The 22265-nt window shown below is 57.8% G+C and overlaps 1 protein-coding gene across 2 annotated transcripts in view; it reads right to left on the bottom strand.

Moving 5' to 3' along the window:
* Positions 1-22265, bottom strand: part of LOC140392956 (hexokinase-1-like) — a 1204152-nt gene that overhangs the window by 972735 nt on the left and 209152 nt on the right. The window lies entirely within an intron of this gene.

Below are 22265 nucleotides of genomic sequence, written 5' to 3'. Positions count from 1 at the left end.
TGCCCAGACTGAGACTGTGCTCCGCTCCTGCCCAGAGTGAGACTCTCAGCTCCTGCCCAGAGTGAGACTGAGCTCAGCTCCTGCCCAGACAGAGACTGAGCTCCGCTCCTGCCCAGACTGAGACTGAGCTCCGCTCCTGCCCAGACTGAGCCTGAGCTCCGCTCCTGCCCTAACTGAGACTGAGCTCCGCTCCTGCCCAGACTGAGCCTGAGCTCCGCTCCTGCCCTAACTGAGACTGAGCTCCGCTCCTGCCCAGACTGAGACTGACCTCCGCTCCTGCCCAGATTGAAACTGTGTTCCGCTCCTGTCCAAACTGAGACTGAGATCCGCTCCTGCCCAGACTGAGACTGAGCTCCGCTCCTGCCCAGACTGAGACTGTGCTCCGCTCCTGCCCAGACTGAGACTGAGCTCAGCTGCTGCCCAGATTGAAACTGTGTTCCGCTCCTGTCCAGACTGAGACGGAGATCCGCTCCTGCCCAGACTGAGACTGAGCTCAGCTCCTGTCCAGACAGGGACTGAGCTCAGCTCCTGCCCAGAGTGAGACTCTCAGCTCCTGCCCAGAGTGAGACTGAGCTCAGCTCCTGCCCAGACAGAGACTGAGCTCCGCTCCTGACCAGACTGAGACTGAGCTCCGCTCCTGCCCAGACTGAGCCTGAGCTCCGCTCCTGCCCTAACTGAGACTGAGCTCCGCTCCTGCCCAGACTGAGCCTGAGCTCCGCTCCTGCCCTAACTGAGACTGAGCTCCGCTCCTGCCCATACAGAGACTGAGCTCCGCTCCTGCCCAGATTGAAACTGTGTTCCGCTCCTGTCCAGACTGAGACTGAGATCCGCTCCTGCCCAGACTGAGACTGAGCTCCGCTCCTGCCCAGACTGAGACTGAGCTCCGCTCCTGCCCACACTGAGACTGAGCTCAGCTGCTGCCCAGACTGAGACTGAGCTCCGCTCCTGCCCAGATTGAGACTGAGCTCAGCTCCTGCCCATACTGAGACTGAGCTCAGCTCCGGCCCAGACTGATACTGAGCTCAGCTCCTGCCCAGATTGAGACTGAGCTCCGCTCCTGCCCTGACTGAGAATGAGCTCCACTCCTGCCTAGACTGAGACTTTACTCAGTTCCTGCCCAGAATGAGACTAAGCTCGACTCCTACCCAGACTGAGATTGAACATTGCTCCTGCCCAGACTGATATTGAGCTCCGCTCCTGCCCAGACTGAGACTCAGCTCCGCTCCTGCCCAGACTGAGATTGAGCTCCGCTCCTGCCCAGATTGAAACTGGGTTCCGCTTCTGTCCAGACTGAGACTGAGACCCGCTCTTGCCAAGACTGAGACTGAGCTACGCTCCTGCCCAGACTGAGACTGAGCTCAGTTCATGCCCAGACTGAGACTGAATTCAGTTCACGCCCAGACTGAGACTAAGCTCCACTCCTGCCCAGACTCAAACTGAGCTCCGCTCCTGCCCTGACCGCGACTGAGCTCAGCTCCTGCCCAGACTGAGACTGAGCTCAGCTCCTGCCCAGAGTGAGACTCTCAGCTCCTGCCCAGAGTGAGACTGAGCTCAGCTCCTGCCCAGACAGAGACTGAGCTCCGCTCCTGCCCAGACTGAGACTGAGCTCCGCTCCTGCCCAGACTGAGCCTGAGCTCCGCTCCTGCCCTAACTGAGACTGAGCTCCGCTCCTGCCCAGACTGAGCCTGAGCTCCGCTCCTGCCCTAACTGAGACTGAGCTCCGCTCCTGCCCAGACTGAGACTGACCTCCGCTCCTGCCCAGATTGAAACTGTGTTCCGCTCCTGTCCAAACTGAGACTGAGATCCGCTCCTGCCCAGACTGAGACTGAGCTCCGCTCCTGCCCAGACTGAGACTGTGCTCCGCTCCTGCCCAGACTGAGACTGAGCTCAGCTGCTGCCCAGATTGAAACTGTGTTCCGCTCCTGTCCAGACTGAGACGGAGATCCGCTCCTGCCCAGACTGAGACTGAGCTCAACTCCTGTCCAGACAGGGACTGAGCTCAGCTCCTGCCCAGAGTGAGACTCTCAGCTCCTGCCCAGAGTGAGACTGAGCTCAGCTCCTGCCCAGACAGAGACTGAGCTCCGCTCCTGACCAGACTGAGACTGAGCTCCGCTCCTGCCCAGACTGAGCCTGAGCTCCGCTCCTGCCCTAACTGAGACTGAGCTCCGCTCCTGCCCAGACTGAGCCTGAGCTCCGCTCCTGCCCTAACTGAGACTGAGCTCCGCTCCTGCCCAGACAGAGACTGAGCTCCGCTCCTGCCCAGATTGAAACTGTGTTCCGCTCCTGTCCAGACTGAGACTGAGATCCGCTCCTGCCCAGACTGAGACTGAGCTCCGCTCCTGCCCAGACTGAGACTGAGCTCCGCTCCTGCCCACACTGAGACTGAGCTCAGCTGCTGCCCAGACTGAGACTGAGCTCCGCTCCTGCCCAGATTGAGACTGAGCTCAGCTCCTGCCCATACTGAGACTGAGCTCAGCTCCGGCCCAGACTGAGACTGAGCTCAGCTCCTGCCCAGATTGAGACTGAGCTCCGCTCCTGCCCTGACTGAGACTGAGCTCCACTCCTGCCCACACTGAGAATGAGCTCCACTCCTGCCTAGACTGAGACTTTACTCAGTTCCTGCCCAGAATGAGACTAAGCTCGACTCCTACCCAGACTGAGATTGAACATTGCTCCTGCCCAGACTGATATTGAGCTCCGCTCCTGCCCAGACTGAGACTCAGCTCCGCTCCTGCCCAGACTGAAATTGAGCTCCGCTCCTGCCCAGATTGAAACTGGGTTCCGCTTCTGTCCAGACTGAGACTGAGACCCGCTCTTGCCAAGACTGAGACTGAGCTACGCTCCTGCCCAGACTGAGACTGAGCTCAGTTCATGCCCAGACTGAGACTGAATTCAGTTCACGCCCAGACTGAGACTAAGCTCCACTCCTGCCCAGACTCAAACTGAGCTCCGCTCCTGCCCTGACCGCGACTGAGCTCAGCTCCTGCCCAGACTGAGACTGAGCTCAGCTCCTGCCCAGAGTGAGACTCTCAGCTCCTGCCCAGAGTGAGACTGAGCTCAGCTCCTGCCCAGAGTGAGACTCTCAGCTCCTGCCCAGAGTGAGACTGAGCTCAGCTCCTGCCCAGACAGAGACTGAGCTCCGCTCCTGCCCAGACTGAGACTGAGCTCCGCTCATGCCCAGACTGAGCCTGAGCTCCGCTCCTGCCCTAACTGAGACTGAGCTCCGCTCCTGCCCAGACTGAGCCTGAGCTCCGCTCCTGCCCTAACTGAGACTGAGCTCCGCTCCTGCCCAGACTGAGACTGAGCTCCGCTCCTGCCCAGATTGAAACTGTGTTCCGCTCCTGTCCAAACTGAGACTGAGCTCCGCTCCTGCCCAGACTGAGACTGTGCTCCGCTCCTGCCCAGACTGAGACTGAGCTCAGCTGCTGCCAGACTGAGACTGTGCTCCGCTCCTGACCAGATTGAGACTGAGCTCCGCTCCTGCCCAGACTGAGCCTGAGCTCCGCTCCTGCCCTAACTGAGACTGAGCTCCGCTCCTGCCCAGACTGAGACTGAGCTCCGCTTCTGCCCAGACTGAGACTGAGCTCAGCTGCTGCCCAGACTGAGACTGTGCTCCGCTCCTGCCCAGACTGAGACTCTCAGCTCCTGCCCAGACTGAGACTGAGCTCCGCTCCTGCCCAGACTGAGACTGAGCTCCGCTTCTGCCCAGACTGAACCTGAGCTCCGCTCCTGCCCGAACTGAGACTGAGCTCCACTCCTGCCCAGACTGAGACTGAGCTCCGCTCCTGCCCAGATTGAAACTGTGTTCCGCTCCTGTCCAGACTGAGACTGAGATCCGCTCCTGCCCAGACTGAGACTGAGCTCCGCTCCTGCCCAGACTGAGACTGAGCTCCGCTCCTGCCCAGACTGAGACTGAGCTCAGCTGCTGCCCAGACTGAGACTGTGCTCCGCTCCTGCCCAGACTGAGACTCTCAGCTCCTGCCCAGGGTGTGACTGAGCTCAGCTCCTGCCCAGACTGAGACTGAGCTCTGCTCCTGCCCAGACTGAGACTGAGCTCCGCTCCTGCCCACACTGAGACTGAGCTCAGCTGCTGCCCAGACTGAGACTGAGCTCCGCTCCTGCCCAGATTGAGACTGAGCTCAGCTCCTGCCCATACTGAGACTGAGCTCAGCTCCGGCCCAGACTGAGACTAAGCACCTCTCCTTCCCAGACTGAGACTGAGCTCAGCTCCTGCCCTGACTGAGACTGAGCTCTGCTCCATCCCAGACTGAGACTGAGCTCCGCTCCTGCCCATACTTAGACTGAGCTCCGCTCCTGCCCAGAATGAGACTATGCTCCCCTCCTGCCAAGACTGAGAATGAGCTCAGCTACTGCCCAGATTGATGCTGAGCTCCACTCCTGCCCAGACTGCGACTGAGCTTAGCTCCTGCCCAGACTGCGACTGAGCTCAGCCCCTGCCCAGACTGAGACTCTCAGCTCCTGCCCAGAATGTGACTGAGCTCAGCTCCTGCCCAGACTGAGACTGAGCTCGGCTCCTGCCCAGATTGAGACTGAGCTCCGCTCCTGCCCAGACTGAGACTGAGCTCAGTTCATGCCCAGACTGAGACTGAATTCAGTTCACGCCCAGACTGAGACTAAGCTCCACTCCTGCCCAGACTCAAACTGAGCTCCGCTCCTGCCCTGACCGCGACTGAGCTCAGCTCCTGCCCAGACTGAGACTGAGCTCAGCTCCTGCCCAGAGTGAGACTCTCAGCTCCTGCCCAGAGTGAGACTGAGCTCAGCTCCTGCCCAGAGTGAGACTCTCAGCTCCTGCCCAGAGTGAGACTGAGCTCAGCTCCTGCCCAGACAGAGACTGAGCTCCGCTCCTGCCCAGACTGAGACTGAGCTCCGCTCATGCCCAGACTGAGCCTGAGCTCCGCTCCTGCCCTAACTGAGACTGAGCTCCGCTCCTGCCCAGACTGAGCCTGAGCTCCGCTCCTGCCCTAACTGAGACTGAGCTCCGCTCCTGCCCAGACTGAGACTGAGCTCCGCTCCTGCCCAGATTGAAACTGTGTTCCGCTCCTGTCCAAACTGAGACTGAGCTCCGCTCCTGCCCAGACTGAGACTGTGCTCCGCTCCTGCCCAGACTGAGACTGAGCTCAGCTGCTGCCAGACTGAGACTGTGCTCCGCTCCTGACCAGATTGAGACTGAGCTCCGCTCCTGCCCAGACTGAGCCTGAGCTCCGCTCCTGCCCTAACTGAGACTGAGCTCCGCTCCTGCCCAGACTGAGACTGAGCTCCGCTTCTGCCCAGACTGAGACTGAGCTCAGCTGCTGCCCAGACTGAGACTGTGCTCCGCTCCTGCCCAGACTGAGACTCTCAGCTCCTGCCCAGACTGAGACTGAGCTCCGCTCCTGCCCAGACTGAGACTGAGCTCCGCTTCTGCCCAGACTGAACCTGAGCTCCGCTCCTGCCCGAACTGAGACTGAGCTCCACTCCTGTCCAGACTGAGACTGAGATCCGCTCCTGCCCAGACTGAGACTGAGCTCCGCTCCTGCCCAGACTGAGACTGAGCTCCGCTCCTGCCCAGACTGAGACTGAGCTCAGCTGCTGCCCAGACTGAGACTGTGCTCCGCTCCTGCCCAGACTGAGACTCTCAGCTCCTGCCCAGGGTGTGACTGAGCTCAGCTCCTGCCCAGACTGAGACTGAGCTCTGCTCCTGCCCAGACTGAGACTGAGCTCCGCTCCTGCCCACACTGAGACTGAGCTCAGCTGCTGCCCAGACTGAGACTGAGCTCCGCTCCTGCCCAGATTGAGACTGAGCTCAGCTCCTGCCCATACTGAGACTGAGCTCAGCTCCGGCCCAGACTGAGACTAAGCACCTCTCCTTCCCAGACTGAGACTGAGCTCAGCTCCTGCCCTGACTGAGACTGAGCTCTGCTCCATCCCAGACTGAGACTGAGCTCCGCTCCTGCCCATACTTAGACTGAGCTCCGCTCCTGCCCAGAATGAGACTATGCTCCCCTCCTGCCAAGACTGAGAATGAGCTCAGCTACTGCCCAGATTGATGCTGAGCTCCACTCCTGCCCAGACTGCGACTGAGCTTAGCTCCTGCCCAGACTGCGACTGAGCTCAGCCCCTGCCCAGACTGAGACTCTCAGCTCCTGCCCAGAATGTGACTGAGCTCAGCTCCTGCCCAGACTGAGACTGAGCTCGGCTCCTGCCCAGATTGAGACTGAGCTCCGCTCCTGCCCAGACTGAGCCTGAGCTCCGCTCCTGTCCAGACTGAGAATGAGCTCCGCTCCTGCCCAGACTGAAACTGGGTTCCGCTCCTAACCAGACTGACTCAGAGCTGAGCTCCTGCCCTGACTGAGACTGAGCTCCACTCCTGCCCAGACTGAGACAGAGCAACGCTCCTGCCCAGACTGAGACTGAGCTCCGCTCCAACCCTAACTGAGACTGAGCACCACTCCTGCCCAGACTGAGATTGAACTTTGCTTGTGCCCAGACTCAAACTGTGCTCCGCTCCTGCCCAGACTGAGACTGTGCTCCGTACCTGCACAGCCTGAGACTGGTCTCCCCTCATGCCGAGACTGAGACTGAGCTCCGCTCCTGCCCAGACTGTACCTGAGCTCCGCCCCTGCACAGACTGAGACTGAGCTCCGCTCCTGCCCAGACTGAGACTGAGCACAGCTCCTGCCCAGACTGAGACTGAGCTCCGCTCCTGTCCAGACTGAGACTGAGCTCCGCTCCTGTCCAGACTGAGACAAAGAACAAAGAACAAAGAAATGTACAGCACAGGAACAGGCCCTTCGGCCCTCCAAGCCCGTGCCGACCATACTGCCCGACTAAACTACAATCTTCTACACTTCCTGGGTCCGTATCCTTCTATTCCCATCCTATTCATATATTTGTCAAGATGCCCCTTAAATGTCCCTATCGTCCCTGCCTCCACTACCTCCTCCGGTAGTGAGTTCCAGGCACCCACTACCCTCTGCGTAAAAAACTTGCCTCGTACATCTACTCTAAACTTTGCCCCTCTCACCTTAAACCTATGCCCCCTAGTAATTGACCCCTCTACCCTGGGGAAAAGCCTCTGACTATCCACTCTGTCTATGCCCCTCATAATTTTGTATACCTCTATCAGGTCGCCCCTCAACCTCCTTCGTTCCAGTGAGAACAAACCGAGTTTATTCAATCGCTCCTCATAGCTTATGCCCTCCATACCAGGCAACATTCTGGTAAATCTCTTCTGCACCCTCTCTAAAGCCTCCACATCCTTCTGGTAGTGTGGCGACCAGAATTGAACACTATACTCCAAGTGTGGCCTAACTAAGGTTCTATACAGCTGCAACATGACTTGCCAATTCTTATACTCAATGCCCCGGCCAATGAAGGCAAGCATGCCGTATGCCTTCTTGACTACCTTCTCCACCTGTGTAGCCCCTTTCAGTGATCTGTGGACCTGTACTCCTAGATCTCTTTGACTTTCAATACTCTTGAGGGTTCTACCATTCACTGTATATTCCCTACCTGCATTAGCCCTTCCAAAATGCATTACCTCACATTTGTCCAGGTTAAACTCCATCTGCCATCTCTCCGCCCAAGTCTCCAGACAATCTAAATCCTGCTGTATCCTCAGACAGTCCTCATCGCTATCCGCAATTCCACCAACCTTTGTGTCGTCTGCAAACTTACTAATCAGACCAGTTACATTTTCCTCCAAATCATTTATATATACTACAAAGAGCAAAGGTCCCAGCACTGATCCCTGTGGAACACCACTGGTCACAGCCCTCCAATTAGAAAAGCATCCCTCCATTGCTACCCTCTGCCTTCTATGGCCTAGCCAGTTCTGTATCCACCTTGCCAGTTCACCCCTGATCCCGTGTGACTTCACCTTTTGTACTAGTCTACCATGAGGGACCTTGTCAAAGGCCTTACTGAAGTCCATATAGACAACATCTACTGCCCTACCTGCATCAATCATCTTAGTGACCTCCTCGAAAAACTCTATCAAGTTAGTGAGACACGACCTCCCCTTCACAAAACCGTGCTGCCTCTCACTAATACGTCCATTTGCTTCCAAATGGGAGTAGATCCTGTCTCGAAGAATTCTCTCCAGTAATTTCCCTACCACTGAAGTAAGGCTCACCGGCCTGTAGTTCCCGGGATTATCCCTGCCACCCTTCTTAAACAGAGGAACAACATTGGCTATTCTCCAGTCCTCCGGGACATCCCCTGAAGACAGCGAGGATCCAAAGATTTCTGTCAAGGCCTCAGCAATTTCCTCTCCAGCCTCCTTCAGTATTCTGGGGTAGATCCCATCCGGCCCTGGGGACTTATCTACCTTAATATTTTTTAAGACACCCAACACCTCGTCTTTTTGGATCACAATGTGACCCAGGCTATCTACACCCCCTTCTCCAGACTCAACATCTACCAATTCCTTCTCTTTGGTGAATACTGATGCAAAGTATTCATTTAGTACCTCGCCCATTTCCTCTGGCTCCACACATAGATTCCCTTGCCTATCCTTCAGTGGGCCAACCCTTTCCCTGGCTACCCTCTTGCTTTTTATGTAAGTGTAAAAAGCCTTGGGATTTTCCTTAACCCTATTTGCCAATGACTTTTCCTGACCCCTTCTGGCCCTCCTGACTCCTTGCTTAAGTTCCTTCCTACTTTCCTTATATGCCACACAGGCTTCGTCTGTTCCCAGCCTTTTAGCCCTGACAAATGCCTCCTTTTTCTTTTTGACGAGGCCTACAATATCACTCGTCATCCAAGGTTCCCGAAAATTGCCGTATTTATCTTTCTTCCTCACAGGAACATGCCTGTCCTGTATTCCTTTCAACTGACACTTGAAAGCCTCCCACATGTCAGATGTTGATTTGCCCTCAAACATCCGCCCCCAATCTATGTTCTTCAGTTCCCGCCTAATATTGTTATAATTAGCCTTCCGCCAATTTAGCACATTCATCCTCGGACCACTCTTATCCTTGTCCACCAGTACTTTAAAACTTACTGAATTGTGGTCACTGTTACCGAAATGCTCCCCTACTGAAACATCTACCACCTGGCCGGGCTCATTCCCCAATACCAGGTCCAGTACCGCCCCTTCCCTAGTTGGACTGTTTACATATTGTTTTAAGAAGCCCTCCTGGATGCTCCTTACAAACTCTGCCCCGTCTAAGCCCCTGGCACTAAGTGAGTCCCAGTCAATATTGGGGAAGTTGAAGTCTCCCATCACCACAACCCTGTTGTTTTTACTCTTTTCCAAAATCTGTCTACCTATCTGCTCCTCTATCTCCCGCTGGCTGTTGGGAGGCCTGTAGTATACCCCCAACATTGTGACTGCACCCTTCTTATTCCTGATCTCTACCCATATAGCCTCACTGCCCTCTGAGGTGTCCTCTCGCTGTATAGCTGTGATACTCTCCTGAACAAGTAGCGCAACTCCGCCTCCCCTTTTACATCCCCCTCTATCCCGCCTGAAACATCTAAATCCTGGAACGTTTAGCTGCCAATCCTGCCCTTCCCTCAACCAGGTCTCTGTAATGGCAACAACATCATAGTTCCAAGTAGTAATCCAAGCTCTAAGTTCATCTGCCTTACCCGTAATGCTCCTTGCATTAAAACATATGCACTTCAGGCCACCAGACCCGCTGTGTTCAGCAACTTCTCCCCGTCTGCGCTGCCTCAGAGCCACACTGTCCCTATTCCCTAGTTCTCCCTCAATGCTCTCACCTTCTGACCTATTGCTCCCGTGCCCACCCCCCTGCCATACTAGTTTAAACCCTCCCGTGTGACACTAGCAAACCTCGAGGACAGGATATTTATGCCTCTCCGGTTTAGATGCAACCCGTCCATCTTATACAGGTCACACCTGCCCCGGAAGAGCTCCCAGTGGTCCAGATAACAGAAACCCTCCCTCCTACACCAGCTGTTTAGCCACGTGTTTGTCTGCTCTATCTTCCTATTTCTAGCCTCACTGGCACGTGGCACAGGGAGTAATCCCGAGATTACAACCCTCGAGGTCCTGTCTTTTAACTTTCTGCCTAGCTCCCTGAACTCCTGCTGCAGGACCTCATGCCCCTTCCTGCCTATGTCGTTAGTACCAATATGTACAACGACCTCTGCCTGTTTGCCCTCCCCCTTCAGGATTCCCTCTACCCGTTCGGAGACATCCTGGACCCTGGCACCAGGGAGGCAACATACCATCCTGGAGTCTCTTTCACGTCCACAGAAGCGCCTATCTGTGCCCCTGACTATAGAGTCCCCTATAACTATTACTCTTCTGCGCTTTGACCCTCCCTTCTGAACATCAGAGCCAGCCGTGGTGCCACTGCTCTGGCTGCTGCTGTTTTCCCCTGATAGGCTATCCCCCCCGACAGTATCCAAAGGGGTATATCTGTTCGAGAGGGGGACAACCACAGGGGATTCCTGCACTGACTGCCTGCCCTTTCTGGTGGTCACCCATTTCTCTGCCTGCACCTTGGGTGTGACCACACTTACATAACTGCGATCTATGACGCTTTCCGCCACCTGCATGCTCCTAAGTGCATCCAATTGCTGCTCCAACCGAACCATGCGGTCTGTGAGGAGCTGCAGTTGGGTGCACTTTCTGCAGATGAAGCCATCCGGGACGCTGGAAGCCTCCCGGACCTGCCACATCTCACAGTCAGAGCACAGCACCCCTCTAACTGACATTGCGTCAATTAATTAAAATTAAAATTTGTCTTTTTTTTTTTAATAAATACTTTTTTTAAATTTCAAAGTTACTGTCAACTATCTGTTTCCTAGCACTAGATTTCTAATAGAAATGCGATAGCTAACTATAATATTCTCCGATCTCTGGCTTAGATATCCTCTAAATTATAATTAAGTTATTATGTTTAATTAGTTCCCAAATACTCAAAAAAATTTAGGTTAGAATCCCAACCAGCCACTCAGGTCACAGCTTTTCTGTGATGTCACTTCAGTTTCCCCCCGACACACACAATTTGAAAAACAGGTATAAAAGTAAAAATCACTTGCTTACCTTCTGAGATGTTCTCAGGTTCTCTCGCTGACAGAGACTGCTCCTCCACCTCCAATCCTTGACCTGCACAATGCTAATAATATAATTATATAATATGGCACTTACCTTACACCAATGGGTCTTATTATTAGGTTAGAGGAGGAGGGCGGGTGGGAGACACTACACGTGTAGTGTCTCGGGTTTCCTCTCCACCAGAATTTATTGGTTGGGGGGGGGGGGGGACTTGCCAGAGGTCGAACTTCCGGTTCCCGCCGAAATCCAAAGGGCTGCTCCTGTAAAGGTAAGTGCTTTTAAACTAACTACTCACCTCCAAGAAGGCCCCTGCGCACCGCTGCCGCCGAAATCCAAAGGGCTGCTCCTGTAAAGGTAAGTGCTTTTAAATTCACTACTCACCTCCAAGATTGAGACTGAGCTCAGCTCCTGCCCAGATTGAGACTGAGCTCCGCTCCTGCACATACTGAGACTGAGCTCAGCTCCTGCCCAGACTGAGACTGAGCTCAGCTCCTGCCCAGACTGAGACTGAGCTACTCTCCTTCCCAGACTGAGACTGTGCTCCGCTCCTGCCCAGATTGAGAGTGACCTCCGCTCCTGTCCAGACTGGGACTGAGCTCAGCTCCTGCCCAGACAGAGAATGAGCTCCTCTCCTGCCCAGACTGAGACTGGCCTCAGTTCCTGCCCAGACTGAGACTAAGCTCCGCTCCTTCCCAGACTGAGACTGAGCTCCGCTCCTGCCCAGACTGAGACAGAGCTCCGCTCATGCCCAGACTGAGACTGAGCTCCGCTCCTGCCCAGACTGAGACTGAGCTCAGCTCCTTCCCAGACAGAGGCTGAGTTCCCCTCCTGCCTAAATTGAGACTGAGATCCGCTCCTGCCCAGACTGAGACTGCGCTCCGCTCCATCCCAGACTGAGACTGAGCTCCACTCATACCCAGACTGAGATTGAGATTTGCTCGTGCCCAGACTGAGACTGAGTTCAGTTCACGCCCAGACAGAGACTAAGCTCCACTCCTGCCCAGACTCAGACTGAGCACCACTCCTGCCCAGACTCAAACTGAGCTCCGCTCCTGCCCAGACTGAGACTGAGCTCCGCTCCTGCCCAGTCTCAGACTGAGCTCTGCTCCTGCCCAGACTGTGACAGAGCTCAGCTCCTGCCCAGATTGAGACTGAGCTCAGCTCCTGCCCAGATTGAGACTGAGCTCCGCTCCTGCACATACTGAGACTGAGCTCAGCTCCTGCCCAGACTGAGACTGAGCTCAGCTCCTGCCCAGACTGAGACTGAGCTCAGCTCCTGCCCAGACTGAGACTGAGCTCCGCTCCAACCCAGTCTCAGACTGAGCTCTGCTCCTGCCCAGACTGAGACTAAGCTCCGCTCCTGCACATACTGAGACTGAGCTCAGCTCCTGCCCAGACTGAGACTGAGCTCCGCTCCTGCCCAGTCTCAGACTGAGCTCTGCTCCTGCCCAGACTGAGACTAAGCTCCGCTCCTGCACATACTGAGACTGAGCTCCGCTCCTGCCCAGATTGAGACTGAGCTCAGCTCCTGCCCAGCCTCAGACTGAGCTCTGCTCCTGCCCAGACTGAGACTAAGCTCCGCTCCTACACATACTGAGACTGAGCTCAGCTCCTGCCCAGATTGAGACTGAGCTGCGCTCCTGCACATACTGAGACTGAGCTCAGCTCCTGCCCAGACTGAGACTGAGCTCAGTTCACGCCTAGACAGAGACTAAGCTCCGCTCCTGCCCAGACTGAGACTGAGCTCCGCTCCTGGCCAGACTGAGACTGAGCTCCGCTCCTGCCCAGACTGAGACTGAGATCCGCTCCTGCCCAGTCTCAGACTGAGCTCCGCTCTTTCCCAGACTGAGACTGTGCTCCGCTCCTGCCCAGACAGAGACTGAGTTCCCCTCCTGCCTAAATTGAGACTGAGATCCGTTCCTGCCCAGACTGAGACTGAGCTCCGCTCCTGCCCAGACTGAGACTGAGCTCCGCTCCTGCCCAGACTGAGACTGAGTTCAGCTGCTGCCCAGACTGAGACTGCTCAGCTCCTGCCCAGACTGAGACTGAGCTCCGCTCCTGCCCAGAATGAGACTGAGCTCGGCTCCTGCCGATACTTAGACTGAGCTCCGCTCCTGCCCAGACTGAGACAAATCTCCGCTCCTGCCAAGACTGAGAATGAGCTCAGCTCCTGCCCAGACTGCGACTGAGCTCAGCTCCTGCCCAGACTGAGACTGAGCACAGCCCCTGCCCAGACTGAGACTCTCAGCTCCTGCCCAGAGTGTGACTGAGCTCAGCTCGTGCCCAGACTGAGACTGAGCTCCGCTCCTGCCCAGAGTGAGACTGAGCTCATCTCTTGCCCAGACTGAGACTGAGCTCCGCTCCTGCCCGGACTGAGACTGAGCTCCGCTCCTGCCCAGACTGAGACTGAGCTCAGCTCCTGCCCAGACTGAGACTGAGCTCTGCTCCTACCCAGACTGAGATTGAACTTTGCTCCTGCTGTGACTCCGTGACTAATACTGAGCTCCGCTCCTGCCCAGTCTAGGACTGAGCTCCACTCCTGCCCAGTCTAGGACTGAGCTCCGCTCCTGCCCAGACTGAGACTGAGCTCCTCTCCTGCCTAGACGGAGACAGTCCTCAGTTCCTGCCCAGACTGAAACTGAGCTCCGCTCCTGCCCAGACTGAGCCTGAGCTCCGCTCCTGCCCAGACTGAGACTGAGCTCTGCTCCTGCCTAGACTGAGACTGAGCTCCGCTCCTGCCCAGATTGAAACTGTGTTCCGCTCCTGCCCAGACTGAGACTGAGCTCCGCTCCTGCCCAGACTGAGACTGAGCTCCGCTCCTGTCCAGACTGAGACTGAGATCCGCTCCTGCCCAGACTGAGACTGAGCTCCGCTCGTGCCCAGCCTGAGACTGAGCTGCACTCCTGCCCAGACTGAGCCTGAGCTGCGCTCCTGCCCAGACTGAGATTGAGCTCAGCACCTGCCCAGACTGAGACTCTCAGCTCCTTCCCAGAGTGAGACTGAGCTCAGCTCCTGCCCAGACTGAGACTGAGCTCCGCTCCTGCCCAGACTGAGACTGAGCTCCGCTCCTGCCCAGACTGAGACTGCACTCGGCTCCTGCCCAGACTGAGACTGAGCTTCACTCCTGGCCAGATTGAGGCTGAGCTCCGCTCCTGCCCTGACTGAGACTGAGCTCCGCTCCTGCCCAGACTGAGACTAAGCTCCGCTCCTACCCAGACTGAGACTGAGCTCCGCTCCGGCCCAGACTGAGACTGAGCTCCGCTCATGCCCAGACTGAGACTGAGCTCCGCTCCTGCCCAGATTGAAACTGTGTTCCGCTCCTGTCCAGACTGAGACTGAGATCCGCTCCTGCCCAGACTGAGACTGAGCTGCGCTCCTGCCCACACTGAACCTGAGCTCAGCTCCTGCCCAGACTGAGACTGAGCTCCGATCCTGCCCAGACTGAGACTGAGCTCCGCTCCTGCCAGACTGAGAACGTCCTCAGTTCCTGCCCAGACTGAGACTGAGACTGCGCTCGGCTCCTGCCCTGACTTAGACTGAGCACGGCTTCTGCCCAGACTGAGACTGAGCTCAGTTCCTACCCAGATTGAAACTGAGCTCCGCTCCTGCCCAGACTGAGACAGAGCTCAGCACCTGCCCAGCCTGAGACTGGGCTCCGCTCCTGCCAAGACTCAGACTGAGTTTGGCTCCTGCCCACACTGAGACTGAGCTCCACTCCTGCCCAGACTCAAACTTAGCACAGCTCCTGTCCAGACTCAAAGTGAGCACCGCTCCTGCCCAGACTGAGACTGTGCTCCGCTCCTGCACAGTCTAAGACTGAGCTCTGCTCCTGCCCAGACTGAGACTGAGCTCCACTCCTGCCCAGACTGAGACTGTCTCAAGTTCCTGCCCAGACTGAGACTGAGCACCGCTCATTCCCAGACTGAGACTGAGCTCCGCTCCTGCCCAGACTGAACTCTGCTCCTGCCCAGACTGAGACTGAGCTCTGCTCCTGCCCTGACTGAGCCTGAGCTCCGCTCCTGCCCAGATTGAGACTGTCCTCAGTTCCTGCCCAGACTGAGACTGAGCTCCGCTCCTGCCCTGACTGAGCCTGAGATCCGCTCCTGCCCAGACTGAGACTGAGCTCTGCTCCAGCCCAGACTGAGACTGAGCTCCGCTCCTGCCCAGATTGAAACTGTGTTCCGCTCCTGTCCAGACTGAGACTGAGATCCACTCCTGCCCAGACTGAGAATGAGCTCCGGACTCCTGCCCAGACTGAGACTGAGATCCGCTCCTGCCCAGACTGAGACTGCGCTCCGCTCCTGCCCAGACTGAGACTGAGCTCCGCTCCTTCTCAGACTGAGACTGAGCTCTGCTCCTGCCCAGACTGAGACAGAACTCCGCCCCAGCCCACACTGTGACTGAGCTCCACTCCTGCCCAGACTCAAACTGAGCACAGCTCCTGTCCAGACTCAGAGTGAGCTCAGCTCCTGCCCAGACAGAGACTGGGCTCACCTCCTGCCCAGACTGAGACTGAGCTCCGTTGCTGCCCAGATTGAGACTGAGCTCCGTTCCTGCCCAGACTGAGACTGAGCTCCGCTCCTGCCCAGATTAAAACTGGGTTCCGCTCCTGACCAGACTGAGACTGAGATCCGCTCCTGCCCAGACTGAGACTGAGCTCCGCTCCTGCCCAGACTGAGACTGAGCTGCACTCCTGCCCAGGCTGAGCCTGAGCTCCGCTCCTGCCCAGACTGAGCCTGAGCTCCGCTCCTGCCCAGACTGAGACTGAGCTCCGTTCCTGCCCAGACTGAGACTGAGCTCCGCTCCTGCCCAGATTAAAACTGTGTTCCGCTCCTGACCAGACTGAGACTGAGATCCGCTCCTGCCCAGACTGAGACTGAGCTCCGCTCCTGCCCAGACTGAGACTGAGCTGCGCTCCTGCCCAGACTGAGCCTGAGCTCAGCTCCTGCCCAGACTGAGACTGAGCTCAGTTCATGCCCAGATTGAGACTGAATTCAGTTCATGCCCAGACTGAGACTAAGCTCCACTCCTGCCTAGACTCAAACTGAGCTCCGCTCCTGCCCAGGCTGAGCCTGAGCTCCGCTCCTGCCCAGACTGAGCCTGAGCTCAGCTCCTGCGCAGACTGAGAGTGAGCTCAGTTCCTGCCCAGACTGGGACAGAGCTCCGATCCTGCACAGACTGAGACTGAGCTCCGCTCCTGCCCAGACTGAGAATGTCGTCAGTTCCTGCCCAGACTGAGACTGCACTCGGCTCCTGCCCAGAGTGAGACTGAGACTGCGCAAGGCTCCTGCCCAGACTTAGACTGATCTCGGCTCCTGCCCAGACTGAGACTGAGCTCTGCTCCAGCCAAGACTGTGACTGAGCTCAGCTCCTGCCCAGATTGAGACTGAGCTCCGCTCCTGCCCAGACTGAGACTGAGCTCAGCACCTGCCCAGTCTGAGACTGGGCTCCGCTCCTGCCCAGACGTAGACTGAGTTCGGCTCCTGCCCAGACTGAGTCTGAGCTCCACTCCTGGCCAGATTGAGGCTGAGCTCCGCTCCTGCCCTGACTGAGACTGAGCTCCGCTCCTGCCCAGACTGAGACTGAGCTCCGCTCCTGCCCAGACTGAGACTGTCCTCAGTTCCTGCCCAGACTGAGACTAAGCTCCGCTCCTACCCAGACTGAGACAGAGCTCCGCTCCTGCCCAGACTGAGGCTGAGCTCCGCTCATACCCAGACTGAGACTGAGCTCCGCTCCTGCCCAGATTGAAACTGTGTTCCGCTCCTGTCCAGACTGAGACTGAGATCCGCTCCTTCCCAGACTGAGACTGAGCTCCGCTCCTGCCCAGACTGAGACTGAGCTGCGCTCCTGCCCAGGCTGAGCCTGAGCTCCGCTCCTGCCCAGACTGAGCCTGAGCTCAGCTCCTGCCCAGACTGAGAACGTCCTCAGTTCCTGCCCAGACTGAGACTGCACTCGGCTCCTGCCCAGACTGAGACTGAGACTGCACTCGGCTCCTGCCCAGATTGAGACTGAGCTCCGCTCCTGACCAGACTGAGACTGAGCTCCGCTCCTGCCCAGACTGAGAACGTCCTCAGTTCCTGCCCAGACTGAGACTGCACTCGGCTCCTGCCCAGACTGAGACTGAGCTCCGCTCCTGCCCAGACTGAGACTGAGCTCAGCACCTGCCCAGCCTGAGACTGGGCTCCGCTCCTGCCCAGACTAAGACTGAGCTCCACTCCTGGCCAGATTGAGACTGAGCTCCGCTATTGCCCTGAGTGAGACTGAGCTCTGCTCCTGCCCAGACTGAGAATGAGCTCCGCTCCTGCCTAGACTGAGACTTTCCTCAGTTCCTGCCCAGAATGAGACTAAGCTCCGCTCCTGCCTCGACTGAGACTTTCCTCAGTTTCTGCCCAGAATGAGACGAAGCTCCACTCCTGCCCAGACTGAGACTGAGCTCCTCTACTGGCCAGATTGAGACTGAGCTCCGCTATTGCCCTGACTGAGACTGAGCTCCGCTCCTGCCCAGACAGAGACTGAGCTCCGCTCCTGCCCAGACTGAGACTGAGCTCCGCTCCTGCCCAGAATGAGACTGCCCTCAGTTCCTGCCCAGACTGAAACGGAGCTCCGCTCCTGCCCTGACTGAGCCTGAGCTCCGCTCCTGCCCAGACTGAGACTGAGCTCTGCTCCAGCCCAGACTGAGACTGAGCTCCGCTCCTGCCCAGATTGAAACTGTGTTTCGCTCCTGTCCAGACTGAGACTGTGATCCACTCCTGCCCAGACTGAGACTGAGCTCCGGACTCCTGCCCAGACTGAGACTGAGATCCGCTCCTGTCCAGACTGAGACTGAGCTCCGCTCCTGCCCAGACTGAGACTGAGCTCCGCTCCTTCTCATACTGAGACTGATCTCTGCTCCTGCCCAGACTGAGACAGAACTCCGCCCCAGCCCACACTGAGACCGAGCTCCACTCCTGCCCAGACTCAAACTGAGCACAGCTCCTGTCCAGACTCAGAGTGAGCTCAGCTCCTGCCCAGACAGAGACTGAGCTCAGCTCCTGACCAGACTGAGACTGAGCTCCGCTCCTGCCCAGACTGAGACTGAGCTCCGCTCCTGCCAAGCTGAGACTGAGCTCCGCTCCTGCCCAGATTGAAACTGTGTTCCGCTCCTGACCAGACTGAGACTGAGATCCGCTCCTGCCCAGACTGAGACTGAGCTCCGCTCCTGCCCAGACTGAGACTGAGCTGCGCTCCTGCCCAGGCTGAGCCTGAGCTCCGCTCCTGCCCAGACTGAGCCTGAGCTCAGCTCCTGCCCAGACTGAGACTGAGCTCAGTTCATGCCCAGACTGAGACTGAATTCTGTTCACGCCCAGACTGAGACTAAGCTCCACACCTGCCCAGACTCAAACTGAGCTCCGCTCCTGCCCAGGCTGAGCCTGAGCTCCGCTCCTGCCCAGACTGAGCCTGAGCTCAGCTCCTGCGCAGACTGAGAGTGAGCTCCGCTCCTGCCCAGAATGAGACTGCCCTCAGTTCCTGCCCAGACTGAAACGGAGCTCCGCTCCTGCCCTGACTGAGCCTGAGCTCCGCTCCTGCCCAGACTGAGACTGAGCTCTGCTCCAGCCCAGACTGAGACTGAGCTCCGCTCCTGCCCAGATTGAAACTGTGTTTCGCTCCTGTCCAGACTGAGACTGTGATCCACTCCTGCCCAGACTGAGACTGAGCTCCGGACTCCTGCCCAGACTGAGACTGAGATCCGCTCCTGTCCAGACTGAGACTGAGCTCCGCTCCTGCCCAGACTGAGACTGAGCTCCGCTCCTTCTCATACTGAGACTGATCTCTGCTCCTGCCCAGACTGAGACAGAACTCCGCCCCAGCCCACACTGAGACCGAGCTCCACTCCTGCCCAGACTCAAACTGAGCACAGCTCCTGTCCAGACTCAGAGTGAGCTCAGCTCCTGCCCAGACAGAGACTGAGCTCAGCTCCTGACCAGACTGAGACTGAGCTCCGCTCCTGCCCAGACTGAGACTGAGCTCCGCTCCTGCCAAGCTGAGACTGAGCTCCGCTCCTGCCCAGATTGAAACTGTGTTCCGCTCCTGACCAGACTGAGACTGAGATCCGCTCCTGCCCAGACTGAGACTGAGCTCCGCTCCTGCCCAGACTGAGACTGAGCTGCGCTCCTGCCCAGGCTGAGCCTGAGCTCCGCTCCTGCCCAGACTGAGCCTGAGCTCAGCTCCTGCCCAGACTGAGACTGAGCTCAGTTCATGCCCAGACTGAGACTGAATTCTGTTCACGCCCAGACTGAGACTAAGCTCCACACCTGCCCAGACTCAAACTGAGCTCCGCTCCTGCCCAGGCTGAGCCTGAGCTCCGCTCCTGCCCAGACTGAGCCTGAGCTCAGCTCCTGCGCAGACTGAGAGTGAGCTCAGCTCCTGCCCAGACTGGGACAGAGCTCCGATCCTGCACAGACTGAGACTGAGCTCCGCTCCTGCCCAGACTGAGACTGCGCTCGGCTCCTGCCCAGACTTAGACTGAGCTCGGCTCCTGCCCAGACTGAGACTGAGCTCTGCTCCAGCCAAGACTGACTGAGTTCAGCTCCTGCCCAGATTGAGACTGAGCTCCGCTCCTGCCCAGACGGAGACTGAGCTCAGCACCTGCCCAGCCTGAGACTGGGCTCCACTCCTGCCCAGACGTAGACTGAGTTCGGCTCCTGCCCAGACTGAGACTGAGCTCCACTCCTGGCCAGATTGAGGCTGACCTCCGCTCCTGCCCTGACTGAGACTGAGCTCCGGCTCCTGCCCAGACTGAGACTGAGCTCCGCTCCTGCCCAGACTGAGACTGTCCTCAGTTCCTGCCCAGACTGAGACTAAGCTCCGCTCCTACCCAGACTGAGACTGAGCTCCGCTCCTGCCCAGACTGAGACTGAGCTCCGCTCATGCCCAGACGGAGACTGAGCTCCGCTCCTGCCCAGATTGAGACTGAGCTCCGCTCCTGCCCAGACTGAGACTGAGCTGGGCTCCTGCCCAGGCTGAGCCTGAGCTCCGCTCCTGCCCAGACTGAGCCTGAGCTCAGCTCCTGCGCAGAATGAGAGTGAGCTCAGCTCCTGCCCAGACTGAGACTGAGCTCCGATCCTGCCCAGACTGAGACTGAGCTCCGCTCCTGCCCAGACTGAGACTGAGCTGGGCTCCTGCCCAGGCTGAGCCTGAGCTCCGCTCCTGCCCAGACTGAGCCTGAGCTCAGCTCCTGCGCAGACTGAGAGTGAGCTCAGCTCCTGCCCAGACTGAGACTGAGCTCCGATCCTGCCCAGACTGAGACTGAGCTCCGCTCCAGCCCAGACTGAGAACGTCCTCAGTTCCTGCCCAGACTGAGACTGCACTCGGCTCCTGCCCAGATTGAGACTGAGCTCCGCTCCTGCCCAGACTGAGACTGAGCTCAGCACCTGCCCAGCCTGAGACTGGGCTCCGCTCCTGCCAAGACTTAGACTGAGTTCGGCTCCTGCCCAGACTGAGACTGAGCTCCACTCCTTGCCAGATTGAGACTGAGATCCGCTATTGCCCTGACTGAGACTGACCTCTGCTCCTGCCCAGACTGAGAATGAGCTCCGCTCCTGCCTAGACTGAGACTTTCCTCAGTTCCTGCCCAGAATGAGACGAAGCTCCGCTCCTGCCTCGACTGAGACTTTCCTCAGTTTCTGCCCAGAATGAGACTAAGCTCCACTCCTGCCCAGACTGAGACTGAGCTCCACTCCTGGCCAGATTGAGACTGAGCTCCGCTATTGCTCTGACTGAGACTGAGCTCCGCTCCTGCCCAGAATGAGACTGCCCTCAGTTCCTGCCCAGACTGAGACGGAGCTCCGCTCCTGCCCTGACTGAGCCTCAGCTCCGCTCCTGCCCAGACTGAGACTGAGCTCTGCTCCAGCCCAGACTGAGACTGAGCTCCGCTCCTGCCCAGATTGAAACTGTGTTTCGCTCCTGTCCAGACTGAGACTGTGATCCACTCCTGCCCAGACTGAGACTGAGCTCCGGACTCCTGCCCAGACTGAGACTGAGATCCGCTCCTGCCCAGACTGAGACTGAGCTCCGCTCCTGCCCAGACTGAGACTGAGCTCCGCTCCTTCTCATACTGAGACTGATCTCTGCTCCTGCCCAGACTGAGACAGAACTCCGCCCCAGCCCACACTGAGACTCAGCTCCACTCCTGCCCAGACTCAAACTGAGCACAGCTCCTGTCCAGACTCAGAGTGAGCTCAGCTCCTGCCCAGACAGAGACTGAGCTCAGCTCCTGCCCAGACTGAGACTGAGCTCCGCTCCTGCCCAGACTGAGACTGAGCTCCGCTCCTGCCCAGACTGAGACTGAGCTCCGCTCCTGCCCAGATTGAAACTGTGTTCCGCTCCTGACCAGACTGAGACTGAGATCCGCTCCTGCCCAGACTGAGACTGAGCTCCGCTCCTGCCCAGACTGAGACTGAGCTGCGCTCCTGCCCAGGCTGAGCCTGAGCTCCGCTCCTGCCCAGACTGAGCCTGAGCTCAGCTCCTGCCCAGACTGAGACTGAGCTCAGTTCATGCCCAGACTGAGACTGAATTCTGTTCACGCCCAGACTGAGACTAAGCTCCACACCTGCCCAGACTCAAACTGAGCTCCGCTCCTGCCCAGGCTGAGCCTGAGCTCCGCTCCTGCCCAGACTGAGCCTGAGCTCAGCTCCTGCGCAGACTGAGAGTGAGCTCAGCTCCTGCCCAGACTGGGACAGAGCTCCGATCCTGCACAGACTGAGACTGAGCTCCGCTCCTGCCCAGACTGAGACTGCACTCGGCTCCTGCCCAGACTTAGACTGAGCTCGGCTCCTGCCCAGACTGAGACTGAGCTCTGCTCCAGCCAAGACTGACTGAGTTCAGCTCCTGCCCAGATTGAGACTGAGCTCCGCTCCTGCCCAGACGGAGACTGAGCTCAGCACCTGCCCAGCCTGAGACTGGGCTCCACTCCTGCCCAGACGTAGACTGAGTTCGGCTCCTGCCCAGACTGAGACTGAGCTCCACTCCTGGCCAGATTGAGGCTGAGCTCCGCTCCTGCCCTGACTGAGACTGAGCTCAGTTCCTGCCCAGACTGAGACTAAGCTCCGCTCCTACCCAGACTGAGACTGAGCTCCGCTCCTGCCCAGACTGAGACTGAGCTCCGCTCATGCCCAGACGGAGACTGAGCTCCGCTCCTGCCCAGATTGAAACTGTGTTCCGCTCCTGTCGAGACTGAGACTGAGATCCGCTCCTG

Source organism: Scyliorhinus torazame, chromosome 16 (assembly GCF_047496885.1).
Source record: "Scyliorhinus torazame isolate Kashiwa2021f chromosome 16, sScyTor2.1, whole genome shotgun sequence".
Lineage (NCBI taxonomy): Eukaryota > Metazoa > Chordata > Chondrichthyes > Carcharhiniformes > Scyliorhinidae > Scyliorhinus > Scyliorhinus torazame.
The sequence above is the reverse complement of the archived record's forward strand: the minus strand, read 5'-3'. Positions and strand labels throughout refer to the sequence as shown.